The sequence below is a fragment of the Dendropsophus ebraccatus genome, chromosome 4 (genome assembly GCF_027789765.1).
Source record: "Dendropsophus ebraccatus isolate aDenEbr1 chromosome 4, aDenEbr1.pat, whole genome shotgun sequence".
NCBI lineage: Eukaryota > Metazoa > Chordata > Amphibia > Anura > Hylidae > Dendropsophus > Dendropsophus ebraccatus.
In genome coordinates this window covers 127,284,433-127,302,419 of record NC_091457.1, presented here as the reverse complement: position 1 = coordinate 127,302,419, position 17,987 = coordinate 127,284,433, and the positions used below count along the sequence as shown (strand labels likewise).

Here is a 17,987-nt window from a genome sequence, read left to right as displayed (position 1 = left end):
ATTTCATTGTTTTGCCTAAACTTAACATTTCGATAACTTAATATCTTGTACTAGCAAAGTGTCTACATTATGGAGGAGATTTATGAAAGGGTGTAAAAATACACCTGGGGTAAACTGCCCACAGCAACCAATCACAGCTCCTCTTATATTTTACCAGAGCTAAAAGCTGAGCTGTGATTGGTTGTTGTGGGCAGTTTACACCAGGTGTATATTTACACAGACAATACTCTCTGGTGGTAACCACTTAATCATTGTTGTACCTACAAAATATACAGCTTTACTTAAGATACCAAAGTACTAGGCAAAACCAATAGTTCTCCTTAAAATTTTCTTGGAGGACTGAGAGTGAGGCTGAGAGTTATTGTCACCAGACAGCCAGAGCTCCTGTCCACGTGATCTGGGTGTACTGCAACCCACAAATAAATGTTAGTACAGAGTGCAGCTTCCAGAGACAGCACCACTCAGTTCCATTGAAGGGAATGGAGCTAAAAGTGACTCTGTACCCACAATTTGCGCCCCCCCAAACTGCTTGTACCTTTAGATAGCTGCTTTTAATCTAAGATCTGTCCTGGGGGCCTTTGGCAGGTGATACAGTTATTGTCCTAAAAAAAACAACTTTTAAACTTGCAGCTCTGTGTCAAATTGGCGTGGCCTAGAGTACCCGTGCCCTAGGCCTGCACCACCCCTCCGTCCCTTCTTCCAACCCTCTTCACCATAAGGAATGCCCCTGGGCAGGATTTCTCCTATTCATCACTTGTCTGAGCACTGCACATGTGCTGGATAGTTAAGGCACCTGTGCAGTGTTCAGACAAGTGATAATAGGAGAAATCCTGCCTGGGGCATTCCTAATGGTGAAGAGGGCAGGGAGGAGGGACGGAGGGGCGTCGCAATCCTAGGGCATGGGTACTCTAGGCCAAGCCAATTTGACACAGGGCTGCAAGTTTAAAAGTTGCTGTTTAGGACAATAACTGCATCACCTGCCGAACGGACCCCAGGACAGATCTTGGATTAAAAGTAGCTATCTGAAGGTACAAGCAGTTTGGGCAGGGCCGTATCTACAGCTTCTGCTGCTGCCCTAGGCACTAAACCTGAAGACCCCCCCATCTTCACTCACCAATTTGCATCATCACCCCCCCCCCCCTCTCGAAAAGACACCAGATTTACTGGCAAGTTTCAATGGGAGGTGGGAGACAAAAAAAAAAAAAAAAAAAGTTGTCTCCCTCCCCCGGCTCCCTGGTGCTGCCCCCCTGAAAGGTGCTGCCCTAGGCACCAGACCACGGGTGCCTAATGTTAAATACGGCCCTGGGTTGGGGGGGGGCAAATTGTGGGTACAGAGTCTCTTTAATTGCAAGCCACACCTGAACTGGAGACAAGAGTGGTACTGTCTGGGGAAGAAAGGTGCCATGTTTTTCTAATGCTGGCTAACCCCTTTAAACAGGAGGAGAGAGGTTACACAGTCTCTGATCATTCATCTAGCCAGACATTATTTGTTATACCGTTTCACTCCAATTACAAATACTGTCAGACATTTTCTCACATAAAGTATACATCCAGCATGGGACAGACTATAAGGTCTGACAGGTTTCGGCCAGATGGCTTTAGTCATTAAAAACTCCTGAATAATATTATGTATCTTAGTAAAACCACCTCAGCTGGACTGTTGCCTCCCCGCCACCACTACTACCACCCACAACCAGAGTATGAAAGGGAAAACCTGAAAGAACTAGTACTAGACTATATTGCAATTTTTTCAACTTTTTATTTTGTTGCGTTACTTGGCATTGATTCTCAGCATGTCACAGTCTAATGTGTGACTCAAGACTGAATAACAAAGCTGTCTTAAACTGTGAACGCCTAACATGACACTTGCTAAGACACTTTAGCAACGTGGTAATGATCAACACCAGGATTCCTTCAGATCATCGCTGGCTGCTACAGTGATGCTGACAGGCCGACAAATGCAAGACATCACACAACTACAGCTTGTTTCCAAGGAAGCCCTTTTAATGCGTATCATGGCTAATCCACTAAATTCTGAAAATATTGATTTATTGAATGTAAAAGTATTTCTATGTTCTCCATTATTATCTTCTAATTCGAAAAAAAGAGAACAAAGTACAAAACAACGTACGATGCGGCACTGAGGAGTTTCTATAAGTTTCATTTTAATCCTTTTGGCAACCTGTCACTCCCTTTCATCATCTAATAGCTGTCATTTTTAGTGAATAAAGTATAAATGGCTAAAAAAAAAAAAAAAGGATAAACTAATAGTATGAGAATTATGTGATTTAAAGGGGAACTCCAGTCTTCCAGTACTTATCAGCTGCTGTATTTCCTGCAGAAAGTGGTGTATTCTTTTCAGTCCGACACAGTGCTCTCTGCTGCCACCTCTGTCCATGTCAGGAACTGTCCAGAGCAGAAGCAAATCCCCATAGAAAACCTCTCCTGCTCTGGACAGTTCCTGACATGGACAGAGGTGGCAGCAGAGAGCACTGTGTCAGACTGAAAAGAATATACCACTTCCAGCAGGACATACAACAGCTGATGAGTACTGGAAGACTGGAGATTTTTAAATAGAAGTAAATTACAAATCTTTCCGAAACCAGTTGATTTGTAAGAACATAACATACGTTTTGATTGAATGAATGGAATCCCAGCCAGAGCGTATACACATAGTATACACTCCAAATTTAACAGAAATGAAGATCCTCTAGCCAGTACTGCAGTACTGGCCGGTATGATCTTAACTGACACCAGCCGTTCTGTGACACGGCCGGGTCACAGAACGGCCATTGTCTTGCGCCATGTGAACATGGCCATAGGCTGTATCCATGTTTTCCCATACGAATGGGATTTTATTATTTATCACTTGTTCTCTGGATATGTGCTAAATGTTAGATGATTGGGACCCATCTACAATTTGTATTGAGCAGTGATCATGTATGCTTGCTGCTGCTGTTGCTTCTTACATATCTATAGGAGTTTAAAAACTGAATAAGGCTGGGTTCACACTACGTTTTTGCAATCTTTTTTTCATCCGTTTTTGCAAAAAAACAGATGAAAAAACAGATGGAGAAACTGATGCATTTGTGCGTATCAGTTTGTGATCCGTTTTTCCATTAACTTCCATTATAGAAATAGGATCAAAGCGTTTTTTTTTTTTAACATACACAAAAATAAGGTCAGCTACATTTTTTTGTATGTTAAAAAAAAGTTTCAATTTTTTTTTTATAATGGAAGTCAATGAAAAAACGGATCAAATTGGATGAACACAAATACATCAAATTTTTGCAAAAACGGATGAAAAAAACGTAGTGTGAACCCAGCCTAACAGACCCCCAAACTAGGGCCTGTGGGGGACTGAGCAGCAGGGCTCTAAGTGATCTAACAAATATTGTTCACAGGTCCATTATTATCAATGGTAATTTAAATTGAGGAGTATATGGTAAGGAATAAGGATCTCAATCTGGCTTAGACTAGCAGGGACATTGAGGCCTGTTGTAGAAGAACGATTGTACAGTTAGTCGCATATGTTTGGAAATGACCTCGAATGTCATGAATTAGCTTACTGTTTATCTCCTCGGCCCACAAGGAAAAGTAATGAGGCATATTTTGATTAATTAAAGACACTTAGTTATGCGTCATCAAGGCTTTGAGCTCTAATCAATACAATCAACATGCAAAGGCCAAGTCTGGCATTCAGTGCCAAATTGTGAGAATACTAAGCAGTTCATGTCCTGACATTGAAGAAGCAAAATGGAATGTCAAGCAACTCACATGTAAAATTTCAGAAAATGACATGTGTAACGTGTTAACTTGTATGTGAAAGGTAATGTGTCATCAGAAAACGGCTACTGTTTACGTCTAGTTTTTAAGTTAAACTTATAAGAATTTTTTTTTAAATTTTCCATGTAACTGCCAATATTGAGTTCACACTGACTACTGTGCCTTTTAATAAGATGACACTTTTTGTGCTGGAGAGCTCCCTTCCCAGAAGACTCCTCCTTATCATCACAGATAAGTTTACAATGAAAGGTGACAGTACTAATAGATAACAAAAGATCATATTCTTCATAATAGGAGATGATCACAGTTGCCTCCTCACCCTCCATGTATAATGTCCTTTATGCAGGTCATAGATCATGCCTATACATTTCTTTTATAGAAGTCAATGGCCCAGATTTGCTAATGCTGTGACCCCAGAATTTTATCCTCAAATTCAGTAAAATTATGGCATGCAGCACGACCGTTTTTAAATGTTTACTTCTAACATGTACGCTAAAAAAAAGCAGAAAAAAACATCTGGGAATGTCAGTGGAAAAACAGATCCAAACAATTGTTTTTTCCCCAATAAAACGTAAGCGTTAAACAGACTTCAAAAACACAGTGTGAACCCAGCCTTATTTATTAAGCAACGTGCACCAAGCACCAAGCCTGAGTTTGACACCAGTCGTCTAGATTGTGATGTCATACTCTTAAGTGTTGCCCCACACCCCTTTCTTCCGATGCATCAAAAAACGTCACAGGGCGGATCCGCAAACACCCCACCCCCTCCCCCACACACAGGGCGGATCCGCAGCAGATTTCTCTATACGAATTCGCAGCGAAATGCGCAGCGGATACCTGGCCTGTAATGACATGGGAAGACATACTCGCAGCAGGAATAACATCCCACTGCAAGTATGTGAGGAGACTGCCCGGCCGCCCCGTTAACCCCCCGCCGTCTGGAGCATATACATTACCTGCTCTGTGATTGAGCTTGCTTCGGGGGTTCCCGGCTGGATTCACAGAGCAGGTAATGTATATGCTCCGGACGGCGGGGGGTTAATGGGGCTGCGAAGCAGATGTCAATCTTGCTGCGAGTATGACTTCCCATAAACATTACAGGCCAGGGATCCGCAGAGGATTTCGCTGCGAATTCACAGCAAGAAATTTGCTGCACATCTGTTCTGTTTGTTGCAGCTGGAAAGTGTGTAAAACTCAAGAAAATTACTAGCATTCAGGGGCATTTGCAAAAGTAAATCTTCACCTATGATTTGATGCAACCCTAAAGGGGTCCTGTGGTTTGTTAAAAAAAAAAAAGTATTTATTTATATCACCTTGTAGCCTTGGGCATTCTAATTCCACTGAACAGGCAAGAACTATTGCAAAATGGGATGTGACCACTTGCCTCAGGAGGAATGATTTATAATCATACCCTCCTGAACATGATTCATGTCCCCTCAGCCTCTTAATCACACCCCTGAGCCTCCTGATCACACCCCTGAGCCTCCTGATCACACCCCTGAGCTTACTAATCACACCCCTGAGCTTACTAATCACACCCCTGAGCTTACTAATCACACCCCTGAGCCTCCTGATCACACCCCTGAGCTTACTAATCACACCCCTGAGTTTACTAATCACACCCCTGAGCTTCCTAATCACACCTCCTGAGCCTCCTAATCCCAACCCTGAGCCTAGCATTCGCACCCCTGAGCTTCCTAATCACACCTCCTGAGCCTTCTTATTATACCGCCTGTGCCTAGAATTCACAGCTCAGGGCAATGCTTCTAACAGTGCTCCCGGCGGGACCAGCGCCGACAAGGAAGATAATACACATATCTTTCTCCTCAGCATCCTGGGTGCTATAGGGGGCTATCAGCAGGTTAGATTTGTTTAACCTGATGATAGTTCCCATTTAAATCCCTATATCTTCCTCTAGATAGGTCCTCTTTAGGCTATGTTCACACAATGTTTTTTTTGCCATATTTCCACCTCAAAAACACATTGTATGAACATACTCAAAGGCCGGGTTCAAACTATGAGACACAACGGTTGTTCTTTGACCTGGCCGGATCACAGAACGGCTGGGGTTAGTAAAAATCATCCCAGCCGGTACTGCAGCACCGGCCAAATGATCTTCATTTGTGCTGAATTGGGGATGCGGGCACATCTGTGTGCGCTCACATCCCAATTCACCATTGAACACAATGGAGAGTGCAGCCGGAGCCGCACTCTCCATTGTGTGCCTGTCAGGCTTGTGCGGCCACTATTCAATCAATAGCGGGTGCACAAAACTAACACGTCAGTATTTTGTGTAGCCGCTAGCAATCACGAATGGAGTGTATACTATGTGTATACCCTCCGGGCGTGATTCCATAGACAGCAGCACAATATAAGTTTCCTATTAATCACGGCCGTTGTTGCAAATCGGCAACAATGGCCGTGATTAATAGGAAACTTACGTCGTGTGAACATAGCCTTAAACTGTACAGAAAGTCTAAAATCTCCTAGTGTTATATTTTTCCAGGCACCAGAATGATGGAGAAGCCATTGTGAGTGTAAATGCCTTTTATTGTAGATAACTACAGGCTGTGCATGAATGACACACAATCACCTTCACTTGTAGAAGCAACAAATGGTGGCGATTTGACGACAGTAGACAATAAACAATTAGCCGGAAATACTTCCGTTTGCATATTGGAAAATAGGCTTTTTCCTGTCATCTATATAAGAGCCTAGAGTTAAGAGGGAATAAATGTAAGGCGAGGGCTGACCCTGTTTATAGGCCCTACAAGTGAGTGTGAAGAGACATCTCATCATGTTTCTATATTGTTATTATGGCTTCAAAATATCATTAAATCAGCACAAACCGACAGTTATCATTTCCTGCACATTTTTCACAGCGCGCGGCGGCCTGACTAAGAGTAATCTGTTAATCTGTTCCGTGCCACACAATCTGTCAAAATGACAGATACATTCTATCCTTAATACATAATATCTTCATTTACTGTAGGCCTTGGTGGGACTTGCCTTTGCTAGGAGTAACGTTTGGGAAATCACTTTCATTTGTTTCACTGTTGTGAAGCTCTTGGATATTACCCTACACACGGTTTATTATCCAATATGTTCCATATGTGATTCGGATGATACAATTTACAGGCGTATGTTTTCCAAATGAGAACGCAATGCTGTATACTAATCTGATGTGGTGTGTGTGTGTGAAGCCATGCTCGGGGAAGCACAATTTTCTAAGATGCAATTAAAATTTCCATTATATCTGTGGAGCTTATCCCCATCTAGGTGCACAACTATGTGGTATTGCAGCACAATCTGAAGTTGTCTCTTAAAGGGGTACTCCGGGAAAACGTAAAAAAAAACAGACAGGAAAGGGGGTGTTGGGAACAAAATAATGAAGTTATACTTACCTGTCCCAGCGCAGCACCACCGTTCATGATCAGCTGGTGGTGTCCAGTATCTCCCGATCATGTAACATCATGACCCTGCTCATAAATGCCTCCTCAGTCACTGAGTGACTGAGGTGAGACACCTCTGCAGTCAATGATTGGCTAAGCATGTAGTTTATGTGATGTTAAGGTGACACAGGAACCAGTATATTTAGAAAACTGGAGGGTGACAGTGAGCAATGGTGCTGCGGCTGTGGGGGCGAGTATCACTTTATTATGCAAAGTGTTCTGTTATCAATGCAACCATAATCATGCCACAGGGAAATGAAAAGTGGTACCTATATATCCCTCTTTATTTTATTATGTACCTCTTTATTTCTTCTTTTTATGCATCTGCTTGTACTTACCTTTTTTCTGTTTTTTGTTGTTCCCCTTTCCATCTTTTTTCTTTTTCCTTTTCCCTTAATCTTTTCTCCTTCCCCCCTCCTTCCCCTCCTTTCTAGTCTTTACCAATATTTAGAGGAGTGATACTATCATTTTAATTATGCTGTGAAGAAGGTCACTGGCCGAAACACGTCTAGGGCGAGTCTTCACCATGTTTGTATGTGTTTTAAGAATAAGAATTTTGCACAAATAAAGCTGGAATTTTTACGGGGTCTTGGTGCTGGAACATCTTTTTATTTTCATCACTTAGTTATGGACGGGTAAGTATCACTTCCCATACCCCTGGCTCTCCCTGTTTTTTTCCCCTTTGCCCATAGCACCGGCTGAGTGTCTGCAAGTTCTTTTTGTTGATGTGCATTATGGGAAATGTTACCTCAGTAGGAAATGCAAACTCATCCAATAGTAGAGGGAAAAATTATGGAAACGCCTTGTATTTAACTGATAAACTTGGCTAAAGTAAAGCAAACATTGCCCCAACAAGGGAGTCAATTTAGACAATGGAAATGATTATAAAGCTCCATCAAGATGGAAATCTAACATGTATTATGGCAAAAGATGTTGGTTGTTTCCATCAGCCGTGTATATTTTGATGCAAGTATACTTGAAGACGTCAAAGTATCAGGAGAGAAAACGCAAAGCAATATGCCTTGAAAACAGAAGGCGATGGCAATTAATATCTCAATAGTCAATGCATATTGCAAACCAATAGAAATTAAGTTTGGTAATAAGGAAGTTATTATTCGAATGACAAATTCAGCTCTGCTTCATCTGTGTGCCATAACTTCTTTAAAAGCATTTATCAAATATATGTCTCTTTCGTTTGCCTAAAACCCTCTCTATAACATCCAATGAGGGTGCTACTTTTACTGTGACGTTCTCAATATACTGATACAACCTGTTTTATGGACTTATTTTTGCATCATTTTAACAACTATCAGTAGGATATCAACTAAGGAACTTTGGTTGAAGTGAGTCATATGATAAAGAGCCCACCCCTAGGATCTTATTCTTTTCCAGGTACTTGATGCTGGAGCTGAGATGATTTGTTCTGTAGGCATACAATAGCTTGTATTGTCTGAGAATGTAAGCTTGGCACTTGCTCTTTATTTCCTGTGGATCCCCCAGGTCTGAGTGGGCGCAGATAGAAGCATCTATAGGGAAGTAAACATTTGCTCTCTTGTTTATTTCAGGGGTGGGTGCTTTACTGAAATGTGTTGTTAAGGGCTCTAAAGCAAATAAAAGCTCAGAAAGGGGTCCCGAGGCTGACTCATAATGGGAGATGCTGCTATAGAAGATTGCACTTCATATAGAAAATAGTGTAACCTATACTTTTCATGAAAGAACTTGGTAACAAAGTCTGAAGTCAGAAGTTCTTTTCCAGGTAAAGCACTTGTTGTATAAATGGTGGAGATCTCATTAACCCTCTCATATTATATAGATCGGTCTTTAACCTTAAGTTCCAAAATGGGCTGGCATTGCTGCATTGAGGTTGTAGTAGTACTGTATCTGTTATAGGCCCATTTAATGCCTTTGCAGCTGTTTTCTTTGCAACCCTTATTTTCATCTTACCAAAATCAAATATCAAACTTAAAGGACAATTCCAGCACTTTTTTTTTTAAATCATATAGTTTTCATACTTACCATCCATCCTGAGCCCATCTCTGTTTGAGTCTCTCAAACCCCGGAGCTCTGGTCGATGTCTTAATTTCTTTATCACTTCCTGGTTTGGCTTCCCAAGACACACTGTGGCTCCCGTGAAGTCCAAAGCTGACCCCTATTTCAAACTCCCACCCCTTATTATTGATGGAGAGCATCAGATGGCATACAGATTGCTCAGCCAATCTGACCTGAGCAAGCTGAGTCATCTGATGACATTGGAGAAGGGGCGGGGGGGGGGGGTGGCCTAACTAAGTGTTAGGCCAGCCTCTCTACTGCTGATGACATAATGACGATCCGGTGGTCGACAAGGGTCGGGTAAGTATGGATTTACTACATTTTTGGGGAGTACACTTCACCGGATTTGTCAGGTTTGGTTTTTCAGAGTCTTGTATAAAACTATAACTCTATAGATGAACCAATCAAGTTATGGATATAATATGCCACCAAAAGGGGATTACCCCTTTAAGACACTACCCGATTTCCTCTCTAAACTGTGTCAATGCACACCTTTCCCACAATCCCTTATGCCTGCACAGTGGAGACTGATTTCCAGCACTCTTGGGACGGACCAGAAGACTGCACCTGAACTGAGCATGTGTGACCACCTGCTAGTGCAAGTGGTTCCAATAAGATGGATGCAACCAAGAGCAACAAGTTATTAAAATAAAGCAGCACACATGAATTAGTATATATAATACCATATCTCTCAATCAGGATTTTCAGAAGTGCTTGTACATTATAAATATGTTTGATTTCATTTGTTCAGACGAATTTATCTTAATGGGAAAAACCCTTTAAGCCAAAGACACATTCAGTTAATCAACTCCATTTCTGACACACGCAGAACCAAAGGCACAGCCTAAACCAATACAACAAGCTTGTCATAAACTGAAGGCAGAAGAGTATTTGATGATAGTTCTACCACACTTTCTGACAGATGAAAATGGCCGTATTAAGTCCCGCTAACAACAATAAACGTCAAGGTAAAGGAGAAATCCTCCTGGATTCACACTTCAAAAAGGTCAAAGACCTGTGAGAAATGATGAAGAGCCAGGCAGCCAAGACAAATAGGGTCAGCAGCATCCAACTACTTACAGTGGGAGACAAGTAAGTGATTGTGGGGTAATAACATATCACCCGCTGGACATGACCATACAGTCTGACACCGCAATGAGTGACAGTAGAGAAGAGGACATTGCAGCATAGCACTTAAGATCACACTGGGTAAACTTTTTTAATTATTAAGAAAAGGGAAAGCACTATTCACTTCTGCATTTGAAATTTTGTTAGAAGCCTTAGATGCAAATATACCAGGCATGCTGCCCTATTTTTTTCTGGCAAAATATTGTATATCATAGCGGAAACCCAATGGACCCAATTAAAGTTAATAGGGTCCACCAGGCACCATTGGCGTCTGTCATGTGATGGATTTGACGCTGCTGTAATATGGGAACATCAAGATACATAACTTCCGAACACCGTCACTCGTGTAATGTTAATAAAATAGAGGCCAGCTAAGCAACCATCCTATACTGCACATTTCCATCACTTTTAGTCTCATTATACATCAAGCTTGTGTATTTTTTTTTATTTTAGCCATATTGTTAATGAATTTTGAGAAAACTAAGAAAGATGGGAAAAATAATAGTAGCCCATTTCTCCTTTATATTGTTAAGTAGTTTGGCCACTACTAGATTAACCCCTTAAGGTCAAAGCCAATTTACGTTTTTGCGCTTTTGCTTTTTCCATTTTATGTTTAAAAGTCCATAGCGCTTGCATTTTTTCACCTAGAGACTTATTTGAGCGCTTATTTTTTGCAAAACCAATTGTACTTTGCAATGACAGGCATTATTTTTCCATAAAATATGCTGCGAAATCGGAAAAACATAATTTGCGCTGTCAAATTGAAAAAAAAAACGCCATTTGCCCTATGGTAAAACTGACTTGTTATGCATGTTCCTCAAGTTGTTACGATTACTATGATATATAACATGTATAACTTTTATATTATCTGATGGCTTTTAAAAAATTCAAACCATTGTTAACAAATATATGTGTCATGAATGTGCCTGTGCCGAACTCCGTGCGCCCCTTGACTCGTGCTGCACGCCTGAGATGGCGCTGATATTCAGTGTTTTTGTATGTTTGTGCAGTGTCCTGAACCTTGTCTGAACACTGCTCTATTTCCTTCTGTGTTTGTTCAGCCACACCCGCTTTGCCTGAGATACTCCTGGCCACTCCGGAGTTAACTCTGATGCTGGTTAGCTAGTCTGTTAGACTGTTCTCTCTGCCAGTCAGGTTGCTCTTGCCCCAGGTGTTCTGAGGAGATTAGGGCTCTGGTCCAATCAGCTCCTGCACTGGATCTCTGGTCTCCTATATTGTGTCTGCCAGCCTGCCTCTCACTGCCGGATATTGAGCTTGTCTCTGCCTGGCTCTGTTTCTCTTGCTCTGTTTATTCTGACCCCTTTGCCTGTGTTTCTGACCATTCCTGCTAGCTGACTGCCCCTGACCATATTGCCTGTTTATTGACCTTGCTTTTGGATTGTGATTCTGTACCGTGTTGCCCGATTGTTGTGACCCGGACTGTCGACTATTCTTTATTGTGTTTTGTCTGTCTGTCTTGTCTTTGTGTCCCACCTAGCCAGTGCAGGGACCGCCGCCCAGTTGCTCGCCGCCATCTTAGGGCGGATTGTGGCAAATAGGTAGAGGACAGTTTGCGGGGCTAAGCTTAGGGCTCACTGTCTTGTATTGTCCTGCTGTCCGGTTCCTCACAATATGTTCCTTAAAATCGCTCCATTCCCCGGCTTATAGCGTTTTTATCCTTTGGTCTATGGGGCTGTGTGAGGTGTCATTTTTTGCGCCATGATGTGTTCTTTCTATCGGTACCTTGATTGCGCATATACGACTTTTTGATCGCTTTTTATTAAATTTTTTCTGGATTTGATGCGACCAAAAATGCGCAATTTTGCACTTCGCATTTTTTTTGCGCTGACGCCGTTTACCGTGCGAGATCAGGAATGTGATTAATTAATAGTTCGGGCGATTACGTGCGCGGCGATACCAAATATGTTTATTTATTTGTTTATTTTATAATTTATATTTATAAAATGGGAAAAGGGGGGTGATTTGGACTTTTATTAGGGGAGGGGATTTTTTATTAATAAAAACACTTTTTTACTTTTTTTTTTTTTACATAAACTAGAAGTCTCAGAGATCAATGCTGTGTATATACACAGCAAAGATTATTGCATCGCGGGGGGAGATCCGTGCCACTAGACACCAGGGACGTTGTTTACAAAGCACTTCAATGCAGCTGTCAGGTTTGACAGCTGCATTGAAGTGCTTAATTAGCCGGCGCGGCAACGGGACCCGCGCCGGCTAATAGAGGCACTGCCCGGCTGCAGATTGCAGCCGGGAGCGGTGCCGCTCTGAACACCCCCCGCGGCACCATGACGTACCAGGTACGTCATGGGCCGCTAAGGGGTTAAAGGAGAAGTCCAGCGAAATCAAAAACTGCAGTGCAGGCAGGGGGTGCAGGAACATAATAAAGAATGTATACTAGAGACCTCGAGCATGCTCAATTCCATCCGAACCTGATCATTCGGCATTTGATTAGCCGTAGCTGCTGAAGTTGTATAAAGCCCTAGGGCTGTGTAGAAAACATGGATATAGTCATTGGCTGTATCCATGTTTTCCAGACAACCTTAGAGCTTAATCCAATTTCAGCAGCCACAGCTAATCAAATGCCAAATGATCGGGTTTGGATGGACTCGAGCATGCTCGAGGTTCGCTTATCTCTAATAAACACCTGTCCCTGTGCCCCCCCAATGCCGTATTACTGCTCCCGGACCAGCCTCCTCCAGCTCTCCCTCCTGCAATGTCAAGATCCTGGATTGCACACAGCAGTGACTGGGGCAATCCATCAGCTGGGTCGGGTACCTTCCCTTAAGCAGTCGGTGGTGCGGCAGGGGCACGGGGACAGGTAAGTATACATTCTTTATTAGGTTCCTCCCACCCTCTGCCTGCACTGTAGTTTTAGGTTTTGCTGGACTTCTCCTTTAACCTAATATCAAGGTAGCTAAAACCAAGCAGATGTGGAACTGCTAAAAATTATGTCTTTTTTTAAAATTAGTTTGTTATAGATATTTTTAAAGAATTTTTTTAGAATGCGAAACGCAGCATTGGGTGAGTGGTATTACTTGGCAGCACACATTTGGACCCAGAGGTTTTAGTATAGTTTGTTTCTGATTACATTTTGCTTTTTAGACTTACATAGTATATGTGACTTTGCACTTTAGTCTGCACTTGCAGCACTATATACATAGCTCATTTAAGCACTTTCTAGTTCATTGTTTACTTGCACCCGTGCACTTTTGTGCCTCTGGGAGTCGACTACCATACCATTGTTTGTTGAGCATATAGAGTACACAAGCATTTATGTATAACTGCCTTGTAACACCATCTGATATATCTATTGTATATTTTCTGCTTCCTTTTTAATATGTTTTTAACTAGGTTTTTTGGTATGTAACAATAAAGTATTCATTTATAAATTGAGAATTTTGTCCAGCATTGTTGTATTTGTAGGTCATATATATTATTTTATATATTATTAACTATGTACTTGGTGCTAGGACCTGCGTGTCCTAATTGTAATTATTACTTTTCTGGAAGATGTTCTTTTATTTTTTTCTTGATCACAATAAAAAATTTTGTTTGGAAAAAAATATAGATATTATTTTGATACATATGGATAGTGGTGACTAAAAGTCCTAATTGGGTCCCATTAAGTAAACTGGGTAAAACAACCTGTTTGGCTGTTTTTGGCTTCCTGACGACTTCCGGTGGCCATTAGAAGGCAAAAGGTTACGTTGTTCCTAGATGTGGATATGTGAATATGCCTTTAATGTCCTAGATGGAAGTCTCCCTTTAAGTAATTTGATGCGGCTCTGCAGCCTCTGTACTTCTATGGGCAGACATCAAGCATTCAGATGTGTGTTCATAAGCTCATGACGGGTTATGTACCTTGTAAAGTTTGACATGTCTGCTTTTATGTCCACAGCTGATTGCTGAACATTGCCCTCAATGATGTATTGTGTTTTTACAATATCGCACATTGGAGAGTTATACTGAATGAAGTTGCAAGAGGGTTTCACTAAGAAGGAGGCTTAATGTCACAATGTCCTATGGGATATGTTGGCAATGGAGCAAGGTTCTCAGGAAGCTCATTATTAATCATAGATGGTCCGGTGTCACCTTGCAAACGTGTGCCGGTAATATATGGTTGCGGCGGTGCATACTTGGGTGGACTGAAGGTTGCAGACTTAAAGGATAAGCAACATTATGAGCAAACAGTACGTCTCAGTGACCTTTATTGGAGATGAGTGTGATGTCTTCCTGCAGATAATGCACCAGGTGTTTAGATGCAGGCTCAATAGGACTAACTGTAGGATATTTTTCAGTCTTCTGGCTGATGTCCATCCAATAGGGTCTGAGACTAATACACTAAATATATGGTTTTCCTCCTTCCTTACAGCTTGTTCTAAGATTACCAGATTTTATACAGTATATTTGATGCTTGTTCTCTCTCCTTCTATGGGGCTTCTAATTGAGCCTCCTCTTCTCCCGGCACGTGTGCCACCTCTGTCTGTGGAGCTGCTTCTTTCCTGATGCAGACGACCTGTGCCTCTACAGACTCCGCTTCTGCACAGGTCGTAATAAGTTGACAGCTTAGAGATGAGCACCGAGAACGTGCTTGTAATGATTAGGAGTGGAGGATGTGGAATAGCGGCGGCATCTAGTTTTATGTGTATGTGCCGTCCTGACTTCCGCTTGTTCTCTGGCCTCCAGAACTATAATGTGTCTTTGCTGATTTAGGAGGTTGAACCTGTTTAACTCCAGCATTGATTCTTCTATATTAGTGTTTATTAAGAAAGAGGGATATGTGGCGGACAGTCTCCGAGAGCATTCATAAGCTTTATTAAGCCTTGTGCGTCTACCGCATAGTTGCTGGCTTCGCTGCTTACTTATGCAGCATGAGAATTTTCTTCTATAAATCTGTCAGATTTACAGACGTTTTTTCATTTACAGATGAATACTTTAAGTAAAAGGTTAATGGTGCATTCAGAGCTGGTAAATTGTATTGCCTGCTGTGTGTTATATGGAAAAAGAGCAGGTTGTGGTTCTTTATACGACTGGTGAGACTCAGATTTATGTAAAGATGGTCAGACCTTTTGTAGCTGTGGTGTAGACTATGTAACATAGCCATTATGGTCAGGGAAACAAGTTATTTCTGGGTAAAAAATGCCATCTATATTACCATTGACTAATCTGTTTTGATAATCATATGTTCACCAACATTTAAGTCTCCAAAATCAGGACACTTAATTCCAGCCCAGGGAACATTGGGAAAATCCCCTTTAGCTGGGAGACTCACATGATTTTCCCACCAACACTGGGGCTTTTGGAAAGTACTGTATGTAATCACTTTTACGGGAAAGCATACCTCTGATAACTAGATGAGGAAGCACCAAAATACTCAAATACTCCTTACTCATGTTGAGTATTTTTCAATACTCAAGTATTCAGTAACTAGTAGATAAAAAAGTCCCGGCACTCACCTTGTCACACAGGATGATCTTCCTCTGCAGAGAAGGATCGTCCTGTGTGACAAGGTGAGTGCCTTGACTTTCTTATCTACTACATCTGGGACGCCATCCCGCCACAAGCACCACCACCTCAGAAGTGCCGTCTCCTCTACAATACAAAATTCGAGTAACGAGCCTCAATGAAATCAATGGTAGACTCGAGTATTTAACCAGGTTCCCTATACTTAGAAAAATGGAGGTTACCTGGTTAATCTAAAAGTAACAGTCTGGCCCCCAGGGGGTTAAATTAACCCCATGGGGGCCAGACTGTGCTCTGTTGGTGGGTTAGGGAAATTATACTTACCCCACTAGTCTTCTATCTGTTTTAGCTATTGCTGCTTAGCCAATTAGTGGCTGAGGTGGGACTGCATCTGTGGCTGATATGTGATAGTGAAGACAGCTAGACAGCTCCAGTTAGTATTCCTTCCCCGCTCCCTCTCCCCATGTCGTTTTAAGAATACCTTTTCACAATCAGAATGGTACTTTCAGACTGGTACTTTCAGATTAACCAGGTAACCTCCATTGATTGTGAAAGGTATACTTTATTAAGGCTGTGGAAATGCATTATCCATTTCCACTGCCTTAACACTTTTAACAAGCTTTTTGTTAACAAACACCTGAGCAGCCTGCAGTACTCGCTTGACTATATTGTGTACTTACAAATAGTCCGATATTCAAGCGAATACTATACCCGATAGAGCATGCTTGCTCATCTCTAGTGATAACTCAGTCTGTACAGAGCATGTGCGACCTTCTAGAAGAAGGCATGGCTTGGCAGAAAAGAAAGAACTGTAGTAAAAGTGGGCATGTCTTAGATGGCTTTGGCAAAACTGTCTCAATGTGAAAAGGAATACAGAAAAGTGCCAAGATAAGGTGAGGGCAAAGTTTCCAAACTCAAGAAAGGCTTAGACAGGTTTCATTTTATAATTTTGATACTGTATTATTGTCCATATTGTGATAATGGGTTATATCTATTATTTGACTTGACTCCTATAGCTGTACTTACAAGCTATCTTGTTTTTAGCTGGGTTTCTGATCATACACCTTACCATGGGTCTGTGATTTAGAAAACAACAATCCAAGAAGGACTAAACCTAAAGAAAATAGTTTTACCTATATACAAATCAGCAGTCAGACCACATGATCATCACAGATGGGGATTCTTTACTGTAAAAGCAGTAGGACTATGGAACTTTTTGCCAGATGATGTTGTGATAACTGATAACTGAGTAGAAGAGGGGCCTAGATGCTTTTCTTGAAAAATATAATATTAAAATGATGCTTACTAGATGCTTAAGGTGGAATGAAGATCCAGGGATTTATTCTGATTGCCGGAGTTCGGAGTCTGGAAGAAATTTATGAATTGCTCCTGTCATGGGGAAGTTGGCATCTACCTCATCAGGGTTATAGCCTTTCTCTGGAGCAACAAGGTAGCCTTAACTGATTTTTATAGCATTTAGAGATATGCTTGACAGCAAGCCCAATGGACAAAGGCATGGCACACTAGTCATTTTCTGATGACACATTCCCTTTAATGGCTTGCAATGGGATTTCTGGTTCTAAGATGACAAATGTACAGTCAGATAAGATCGTTCAGTTTCCATCTTGTAACATATTGAGTGATAATGTGTTTGTGACATGTTATTGGCCATGGGAGTTGTTTTTATCCATTCCACTGGGGCCTGTGCACTGTGATGACCAAAAAAGATGTTTGTCAGTGTTCTTTTCCAACAAGGTCTTTAATGATGCTTTGGCTTTGAAACATTATTGGCCAAAGATGTTGTTTTATGCATATACAATATATTAAACCTGGCTTTTTATAAGGTTTTCATCTTGTGACTAGTTGTATATCTACATATAAATTCCTTTGGGATTGCCCTAAGCTGCCTGTACATTTATGCTCCAAAACTCATGAATGATTAGGATCTAAGGGGCTACGTATCAGGTTGGTTTGGTGTTCTCCCCACTTGGCAACAGGCTTCCCGTCCCTGAAGGGATATCTGGCTATTGCTGTGTTTTGAGACTCGCAACTGAGGCTCCACGGACCCCATTTTGCATGTTTAAATTT

At 41.6% G+C, this 17,987-nt stretch overlaps 1 protein-coding gene across 1 annotated transcript in view; it reads right to left on the bottom strand.

The window, feature by feature from the left end:
* The window catches only part of CFAP20DC (CFAP20 domain containing), a 286,194-nt gene that overhangs the window by 12,199 nt on the left and 256,008 nt on the right, over positions 1-17,987 (bottom strand). The window lies entirely within an intron of this gene.